This window comes from Pinus tabuliformis, chromosome X (assembly GCF_031772625.1).
Source record: "Pinus tabuliformis cultivar Carrire ecotype Pingquan chromosome X, CPIR1, whole genome shotgun sequence".
Lineage (NCBI taxonomy): Eukaryota > Viridiplantae > Streptophyta > Pinopsida > Pinales > Pinaceae > Pinus > Pinus tabuliformis.
Window position 1 is genome coordinate 1,616,331,928 of NC_142308.1, and position 8,510 is coordinate 1,616,340,437.

Consider the following 8,510-nt stretch of genomic DNA (forward strand, 5'->3'; position numbering starts at 1 on the left):
GAAAGATATATACAGCATGGTTTTAGGTCCCGTCAGATTCGCCATATCAAAAAGTCCCTCATATACATTATGATTACTCATTTTTACATATTTCTATTATAAAGGGATTATAATAGAATTAAGCATCAATTGCGATGAGAAATTGGGTTCCGGACCCGATAGTTTATATGCTATATTTTATATAACTCAACGAATCCGTCTTATTGTTAATATTAAAATCCAAGCAGTTTTATACACATTTCTATTATAAAGGATTATAATAGAAAGGCCACGCTCTAAGCATACATATATTATAATTAAAAGCTCCTGCAGGTCTGCAAGGCGTATCAAAAGGCAGATTTCAATCTATAAGGTAGGATTTTGGGTAGAATGAAAATGGTAAGTGGTTTTTAGTGGAGATCACCTGATCCCACTTATAATTCAACACGTAGCAGCGGGGTGGAGAGAGGAAACCGCCCATTTCGGGCGAGTATTCTCTGGGCTTATGTCCCACCCGAAAACCTTTGTAGACCGTCTGATCTGAAAAGCGCAGATCTATGGTGGAGATGAATCGGTGGGAAGAATACCTTGGGAATTGTGCTGAGCCCGTATTGGAAGCGAAAAAAGCGCGCTTTATGGTATATTTTCATTACTAATAGAAAAGTGCAGAAATGAAGGAATTATGTATAAGTCCAACATTACGTTAATGCAACGTTGAAAAGGGCCGATTGTGATATGCAATGAGATTCTGGATCCGATGGAGTTATTAAATTAGGTTAATCCCTTTTCAGTTCCAGTGCTTTGCGTTAATTCCTTTATATAAAGAGAAAATTAGTGATTTGAAGAAAAGGAAATTGGTTGGGTTTTTTAGTGTTTTGGTCAGTTAGAATGTATCCGATACATGCATAAGCTCTATACAAATCTAACACAGTGCATTATGATTAAAGCAGATTAAGACATACACAGAGGAACTCAACTGCAGATTAACAAAACAAGTCAACAATTATTGTCCTCTTCTAAATTCAGTTGTTTTCTATTATTTTATGTTCTTTGAGGTGTCTTTAAACCTCTGTAATATTCTGTAATAATTTTTAATTTAGATAGTTAGGGAAAAAGTTTAGTAGTTTGACAGTTTCACAACTGTTTCACAAATGTATAAAAGGAGGGAAATTTACAGAGAAAGGGTTTGAATTTTGGAGAATCCAGAGACTAGGCCACTGTATTCCTGATATCATTGTTGATTAATGAAAGAATCAGAAGTTTCCATCAGTTGTTGCATATAATTTTGTAAGCTTCTTTGTCATGTGTCATGCTATGTTTTCTTCTTTTCAAGTATAGTAATGAAGCTGCAGGTCTTTATTTGCTTATGTAGATAAGGTTAAAATTCCTTAAAAGAGTGCTCCTATACTTGAAGTCCTCACTTCCTTTCTAAATTATAGATAGTAGTTTCTGTGAAAGATCAACATATTGTCTATGATTCAGTTCTCATTATCATAATTCCTCTAAGTTACAGATAGTAGTTTCTGTGAAAGATCAGCATATTATCTTTAACTTCCCCTTCAAACCTTCTTCATTCATCATTTATATCTAGCAACAAGTGGCATTCTGAGATGTTCTGGTCATACATGTATTAAGAGTTAAAAGACCAAGTTTTCTAGGTCCTTCATTTGAGAACACAACAAACAATAACTGACAGTAAGTAATATTTACTATTGTCTTAAGCACAATTTCCCCACAGCCATGAAATTGGCTTATTAAGGAACAACATTAATTGGCACCATTGCAGATGAGAGAAGACAAGAAGAATTTTCCCTAGGTTTTCAAGATTTTCCTCTGGTTGTTTAGTGAGGAGGAAATATTTCACTGTTTTGAATCAAATTAATAATTCTGGCTTTAAGAAGACCCCATACAAGATCAGACACTTCACAACAGAAGGTTCAAGCTCTTTCACATCTTGAAAGGCTATTTTCTAAGAGGGTTGGAAGGTCTAAGATTCCAATTACACCAATTCCTACATTGTCTGCATCAGGTAGAAATTCACTTGAACATTCATCTAATAAAGAGTCATCTTTTTCATCATTTTCATTTTAGGAACCTGGCTATTAAGACCAATCTTTTGAGCCTGTTACTTTTCATTTACCTACTGTAATTATTAAACCTCAACTAATAACCTCATTACCTCCTTTGCACATTCCATTTACCTCTCAATCAAGTTCCACATCTGTTGGTAATCAAAGCTTAGTAAACATGGTAGCACCTGCATTCTTAGTGAATAGGTATGCACCTCTTCAACTACCACAACCTTTCAATCAAATGCCACAAGATTACCTTAAAACTCTTCCACCTTTTCCAGGAGAAGATGAATAGACAATAGAGAATCATGTAGTAGTATTTTGTATTTTTGCAGAAAGCCTAGATGTTGAATATTTAGATGTTGTTCTAAGACTTTTTGTTTAGTCCCTGGATGGAGAAGCAAGGAAATGGTTCAAAGGGCTTCCCAATAATACCATTCCTTCTTGGGAAGAGATGGAACATTTGTTTATTCAAAGATGTGGAGAAAAAATAGACCATGGATATTCATTAACATAGTTTAATGCCATAAAAAAAAAGTCTGATGAAACTGTGGCCGAATTTGTCAAAAGATTTAACAAATTGTACAATAGTCTCCTAGCAGAGATTAAGCCTCCTCCTGCTAGTGCAAAAATAAATTTTGCAAGGTATTTTGAATCAAATTTTGGGTTCACTTTAAGGGAAAGAAGAGATCCAACCCTTGATCAAATCCAAACAGATGCTTTAGAGATAGAAGAAAATCTAGTGGCTGCAGGAAAAGCACCAAAAACACATCCTACCTAAGACAAGGGAAAGGCAAATATAGAATCCTCTCAAAGTCAATCCTTCGAGGAGATGTGTAATGTAATTAAAACTATGTCAGATAAGTTAAATAGGTTAGAGTTAGAGGATAAGAACTCTCAGAGACAAACATATTATAATAAGAACTTTAATCCCAATTCAGAAGACAACCTTTGCAAATCTTGCAAAAGGAAAGAAAAGATCAAAATCAAATTCAAGCACCATTATATATAGAGGCAAGTCCTGTTGAAAAACAAGAGCATCCTGAAGATCAAATTTTTACATTATATGCAGTGGATGAAGATGAACTTGCCATCGAAGAATAGGAGTATGAATGTGATGAAACATATGCCATTCATGATAAAATTGATGAATATTGCAAGCAATTATCTGATGTTATGCAGGCTGAACTACATAAGAAATGTGATTTAAGATCGAGGAAAAGATCAAGAAATCAAGAAAATGAAAGTGAGCAGCAAGTTTCACCTACCTCACCAAAGGCGACTCCACAAGAATCAAAGTCTGCTAAACAAGTGAATAAAGGAAATCAACAACAGAGTGCAAGTGGAAAGACACAGATACTTCAAGGTGAGTCTTCTCAAGATCAAACTGAAAAAATTCATTTGGAGAAACTTGTTTCAATTCCTCAAATAATTCCAGTCATGAAGAAAGGTGAAGATGAGAACGAAAGGACTGCTAAACAGGGTCACTTGTTTAGTCTTATTAAGGAGTTGGAGAAGGTAATAATTCAGGTTCCTCTTATAGAATTGACAAAAATATCTATTTATCAAAAGAGATTGATGAGTTTGTTAGTTTCAAAGAGAATGAGATTATAAATAACACTCTAAACTTGTAGTAAGAAAAACCAGTAGTGGTTTTTGGTCCACATGTTGAGGAAGTAGACGCTTCAATACCTCCTTTTTATATGTCCTTATTGGTCCATGACTTCCTTTTACATAATTGTATGTTTGATTCAGGAGCTTCACATAATCTTATGCCTTTGTCAGTAATGAAGCAATTAGATCTACAAGTTACCAAACCCTATAGGGACTTGTATTCTTTTGATTCAAGCAAGTTAGGTGTCTGGGGGTTATTAAGGATCTGGTAGTCTCATTAGCCCAAATTCTAGCTAGAAGCTTGGTCATGAATGTAGTAGTAGCAGATATCACTACTTGATTTGGAATGCTTCTATCTAGGTCCTGGGGGGCTAAATTGGGTGGTGCTTTGAAATTGGATTTTACATATGCTGTTATACCGATTTTTGGTGGAGAGGAGAGGAGATTGTATAGAGAAACTAGGTTTGTAAAACAATTACAAAAAATGGAGCAATAAATTCACCTGTGAATAGTCAGGAGAAGGATGATTTTTCTTGTTTCACACTGGATGATAATGCAGAGCTGGTTGAAGATAATCAGAGGCAGCTTGCTTCAGCCAATGTCATTACAATGCTGCAAACTGAAGGAGTGTGGAAATGGTTCTTTGATGGAGCTTATTCCAAGGAAGGAACAGGTGCTAGTTTTCTTCTCATTGCGCCCAAAGGTAATATGTTCCCTTTTTCTTTCAAATTAGAGTTCGAGGCAACAAACAAGGTGGCAGAATATGAGTCCTTGATTATTGCTCTACAAATAGCTAAACAGATGGGAATTAAGTCAATTTCTACTTTTGGAGATTCAGAGATGATTATCAAGCAAATAAAAAATCATTTCCAAACAAATAACCCTAGGCTTAGGGTATATAGATATGAGGTATGGGATGTGAGTGAGAACTTTTTTGGAGCTTTTAACATTCAATTTATTCCAAGAAATGAAAATAGATTAGTAGATTCATTGGTTGTGTCTGCTAGTATTTTCAGGCCTCTAATTAATCCAAGGCTAAGATATGAGGTAGGGATGAGACGCAGGCCCTCTGTTCCTGATAATGTTAAGAATTGGCAAGCTTTTGAAGATGATCAACAGGTTAAATAATTTTTGACTATAGTTGAGGAGTTTCATGGCATAAAAATTGACCAGGATAAATAAGAAACAATAGAAGTTGCAGAAATCAGTGGTTTAAAAGATTCAATAGCTAATCCGAAGATTTTTCAATTAACGGATAATATTTTGCTAAAGGGACTTGTTCCTCTTGAAAGGTATTTTAACCCCAATGATGTGGCTGTTGACTTAGGGAAGGTTTCACAGGATGAACACATTGAGGATCACAACATTAGGACTTAGGAGAAACTCAGAATGAATTTTTGTTTCAAGATTCACTGGCAGAATGGTTCAATATTATGCACTCAAATGCTAATCTGGTATAGTTGGAAGATTGACTTCACCTGATGGAGATCAATCATGTACATATGTAGGAACTTGTACATAAATAAGCTCAGGTGTTGAGCATTTGGTTTCCAGTTGCAATTCTTTAGTTTAATCATTAGTTGATGAATAAGGGTGACTTTCCCATTTGGAAACTTGTTTGCAGAGGTGTCAGACTTCACGATTGTCAGGTTTTAGTTGTAAGATTTTAGGTTTTCACAGTTTTGAATTCCATACCCAACTAAGGCTTCTGATCTACGATTCTCAATATTTTGTTATCAAAGTGAAAGCACCTAATCACTGCAGATATTGATGTGGGTTCACTGTACAGATTTTCACACAATTAAGAGTTCAGAGAAGCAATATATGACTCCATGCCCAATGGATAAGGCACTGATCTGTGGTTCTTAGTGCTTCTGTGAAAAAAGCACTATCCCCAGTTGGAGCCAGATGTTGTAGCTTATATTGTGCTTAAGGTTTATTTATTAGTTATATCACTATCAGGAGTCCAAACTCAATAAAACTCCTTTATATCCTTTACCCTTCCTGAAAAGTCTAAAAGAAATGAAATATTTTGTTTTTTATATAATCGGCATCGCTAAAGGAAGAAATGTAAAAGAATCGGATATAAAGGGTTATATGGAGCTATATGTATATGTGGAGAGATATGTAAGTGCATGTCGGAATGAGAAAGAAATAAAGAAATATGTTGGATTTACAAAGGAAAATGTGTTAAAACTTATATAGTTGGACCTGAAAGGTATATATAGCGTGGTTTTAGGTCCCGTTGGGTCCACCATATCAAAAAGTCCCTCATATACATTATGATTACTCATTTTTATATATTTCTATTATAAAGGGATTATAATAGAATTAAGCACTGATTGCAATGAGCGATTGGGTTCTGGACCCGATAGTTTATACGCTATATTTTATATAACTCAACACATACGTCTTATTGTTCATATTAAAAGCCAAGCTGTTTTATACACATTTCTATTATAAAGGATTTTAATAGAAAGGCCAGGCTCTAAGCATATGCATATATATATATATATATATATATATATATATATATATATATATATATATATATATATATATATATATATATATATATATATATATATATATATATATATATATATATATATATATATATATATATATATATATATATATATATATATATATATATATATATATATATATATATATATATATATATATATATATATATATATATATATATATATATATATATATATATATATATATATATATATATATATATATATATATATTATAATTAAAAGCCCCTGCAGGTCCGCAAGGCATATTAAAAGGCATATTTCAAGCTATATGGCAGGATTTCAGGTGGAATGAAAATGGTAAGTGGTTTTTAGTGGAGATCACCTGATCCCACTTATCATTCAACACGTAGTAGCCGGGTGGAGAGAGGAAACCGCCCATTTCGGGTGAGTATTCTCTGGGCTTATGTCCCACTCGAAAACCTTTGTAGACTGTCTGATCTAAAAAGTGTAGATCTATGGTGGAGATGAATCATCAAGAAGAATACCTTGGGAATTGTGCTGAGCCCGTATTGGAAGCGCAAAAAGCGTGCTTTATGGTATATTTTCATTATTAATAAAAAAGCGCATAAATGAAGGAATTATGCGTAAGTCCAACATTATGATAATGAAACATTGAAAAGGGCCGATTGCGGTATGCGATGAAATTCTAGATCTTATGGAGTTATTAAATTAGGATAATCCCTTTTTAGTTCCCATGCTTTGCATTAATTCTTCTATATAAAGAGAAAATCAGTGTTAAGGCTTAATTTGAAGAAAAAGAAATTGGTTGGGTTTTTTAGTGTTTTGGTCAATTAGAATGTATCTGATACATGCATAAGCTCAGGTTTATACAAATCTAACACAGTGCATTATGATTAAAGCGGATTAAGACATATACAGAGGAACTCAATAGCGGATTAACAGAACAAGTCAGCAATTATTGTCCTCTTCTAAATTCAGTTGTTTTTTGTTATTTTATGTTCTTTGAGGTGTCTTTAAACCTTTGTAAAATTCTGTAATAATTTTTAATTCAGATAGTTAGGGAAACAATTTAGTAGTTTGACAGTTTCACAACTATTTCAAAAATGTATGAAAGGAGGAAAATTTACAGAGAAAGGGTTCGAATTTTGGAGAATCCGGAGACTAGGCCACTATATTCCTGATATCATCGTTGATTAATGAAAGAATCAGAAGTTTCCATCAGTTGTTGCATATAATTTTGTAAGCTTCTCTATCATGTGTCATGCTATGTTTTCTTCTTTCCAAATATAGTAATGAAGCTGCAGGTTTTTATTTGCTTATGTAGATAAGGTTAAATTCCTTAAAAGAGCACTCCTTTACTTGAAGTCCTCACTTCTTTTCTAAATTATAGATAGTAGTTTCTGTGAAAGATTAGCATATTGTTTATGATTTAGTTCTCATTATCATAATTCCTCTATGTTACAGATAGTAATTTTTGTGAGAGATCAACATATTATCTTTAACTTCCCCTTCAAACCTTCTATATTCATCATTTATATCTAGAAACAAGTGGCATTCTGAGATGTTTTGGTCATACATGTATTAAGAGTTAAAAGACCAAGTTCTCCAGGTCCTTCATTTGAGAACACAACAAACAATAAGTGACAGTGAGTAATATTTATTAATGTCTTAAGCAAAATTTCCCCACACCCAGGAAATTGGTTTCTTAAGGAACAACATGATGCATTCCAAAGGACTAGTAGACCCTCATGGAGGGATGAGTTGCTGCTAAATCCGCAGATATCGTTACAGCCCTTCGAGAAGTGGGTGATTGACTTTGTGGGCCAATTTAGCCTACATGAAGGAAGGGTTAGGGTATAAAAATGACATCACAACCATCTCACGGTGTGGAAACTTGGTTCTTGCATCACCCCATACTGCTTCGGGTGAGGCTTTAGTCCACGCTTCACAGATTGATGTTGAAAGGGCCAGTAGTGTAGGGATTTTCTTGGCTACTTAATGCTGAACCTGGGTCATGGACCATCAAGCCAGCAACACCTCATTGCCTACCTTATGATAGATCTCTTCCTATCGACTTCAACACTCTATCTAGGAAGTAGATCGAAAAACATATTAGTACCACAGAACTTGCAGTCCTCAGTGGCAAGTTACCTTGTGTTTGATTGGGGATTTTCATTATTTACTCCTAGTTGAATGATTCTACGAGTGTTTGATGAAAACATCCTTCTCACACTCGTTAGATTGTATTGTGCATCTTGGATACCATCATCATTATCGGTGGCCATCCACACGTCTGTTAACAATTTTCATCATTGACTAGTAATCAGATGAT